The sequence below is a fragment of the Echinops telfairi genome, unplaced genomic scaffold (genome assembly GCF_000313985.2).
Source record: "Echinops telfairi isolate 266 unplaced genomic scaffold, ASM31398v2 ScPeMD7_1;HRSCAF=3_0, whole genome shotgun sequence".
Classification (NCBI taxonomy): Eukaryota; Metazoa; Chordata; class Mammalia; order Afrosoricida; family Tenrecidae; genus Echinops; species Echinops telfairi.
The window spans coordinates 47,497,322-47,499,271 of NW_022103896.1; the positions used below are offsets into that span (position 1 = coordinate 47,497,322).

Consider the following 1,950-nt stretch of genomic DNA (forward strand, 5'->3'; position numbering starts at 1 on the left):
AGGAAAGTTAGGTCCAGAGAGAGGCCAGCACCATTAGATTTTTAAAACAGGGATGTAGTCTTTTTTTTTTTTTAAGGTCAGAAAGCCAGTCTTTTAATTTCAAAAAGCTGTGTCACACTTTTCTACCGAGTGCTGATGGTCACCTGCCATACTCGCACCAGATTATCTGTGTCACCTGCAAACCGAGTCTGGCCATCAACAGACCAGGCCAGAGAGGTGCACTGGGGAGGATTGGCCTTGCTGCTGGTACTGATGACATCTTCCTTCAGCTCATTGACCACAACCTTGCCTTCCAAGTCCCAGATCTTGATGCTGAGGCCCATGGCAGCACAGAGCCAGTAGCAGTTGGGACTGAACCACAGGGCTTTGATGATGTTCCCTCCATCAAGGGTATAAAGGCGCTCGCCTTCATTAAGGTCCCACAGCATGACTTTGGCCATCCTTGCCTCCAGCAGTGCAGAGGGATCCATCTGGAGAGACCGTCCCAGGGTTCAGGTAGCCTGCATGGCCGATGTGGTTGGTCATCGGTTTGCAATTAGCCGAGTGCCACAACTTGACCCACTTGTTCCACAGGAGACAATGATGGGCTTGCTGCTTTGGGCAAAAAGCACACACAAGACACCCATTCCGAGTGACCCTCATCCTATACGGTGTACTTGCAAGCTCCCAGAATATTCCACAGCTTGATGACTTCATCTCGGGAGCCGGAGACAACCTGCCGGCTGTCAGAGGAGAAGGCCACACTCAGCACGTCCTTGATCCGGCCTATAAAGCAGCAAGTGGCGGTGCCCATTTTGAGTTCCCAGAGACGTAGTGTTCCATCCCAGGATGCTGAGAGCGCAAACTGGCCATCAGAAGAGATGACCAAGTCACTCACAAAGTGACAGTGACCACGCAGAGCTTGTTGGAGAATGCCATAATTGGTCTCATCCTGCGTGAGCTTCCACATGATGACGATCTTATCTTTCGAGGCAGACAGTAGCAAGTCACGGAATTGTGGAGTGGTAGCTCTCTGGGTTACTCAGCGTTGTGGCCCTTGAGGGTGCAGCGACAAGGATGGCACCGGATAGCTCCAACACCCCAGCAGCAGGGCAGGAATCTTTTCTAGGAAGTGGGAGGGGAGTGTTTCTTGGCCTTTATCCACCTTAGACATCTTTATCAGTGAATGAAAGGAGTTTCCCTTCAATAATAGTCTCTTGGAAGGATTTAATCCCTTTAATTTCACAATCTCGCTGCATTCTCTTGCCAATGACTCACAAGGAAAACAATACTCAGAATGCTAATGCCCATGTTAATGCAACTGCACGGCTGGTGGGAGGGCGGTTAGCATTTCCTTAAAACACATTCTCGCCCATTCTGTCTGGAAAAGCCAAGTGTAGTTTTCAAGTTTACTGTTTGATCAAGCAGACATTTTTGTTTAGAAACTTTTCGGGTTTTGAAAGAGTCAGGAGAGGCAATACATCCCTTGTTGCTAGTGCTATTTTGACATAGGATAAAAGAACTCCAGCTATTTTGCCTGGCCAAAGGGTGAGAGTAGGAACCACTACCCTGAAAAGCCAATACACTCACTCAAAAGGCTCTATGGAATAGTGGAGAGGGTAGAACTGTCCACGTGGGTTTCCACACCAGTCTCTGGCCAAGGCCATCGTGCTTGGTAAATTGAAGGTGCAGCAAAAAAGAGGAAGGTCCTCAACTCTTCCACAAAATGGGTTGGAACTGTCGCCGTGACAATGAGCTCAGGCACAGGAATAATAATGAGGATGGTGCAGGACCATGCTGTTTCATTCTGTTGTACATATGGGTCATAACCAAGTCAGTAACTCCTAAGAAAAACTCAAAAACTCTTAATGGGGGTTAGAAAGCCTCTTCTTTCATCCACAAAGCCGTAGGTGGTTTTGAGCTGCTCACCTGTTAGTAAGCAGTTCAAGGAATAGTCCCTGTACTACGTGG

General features: G+C 48.3%; 1 pseudogene; it reads right to left on the minus strand.

Annotated features, from left to right (window-relative positions):
* Window positions 1-122: 122 nt before the first annotated feature.
* Window positions 123-1,290, minus strand: LOC101657460 (annotated as a pseudogene).
* Window positions 1,291-1,950: the final 660 nt, after the last annotated feature.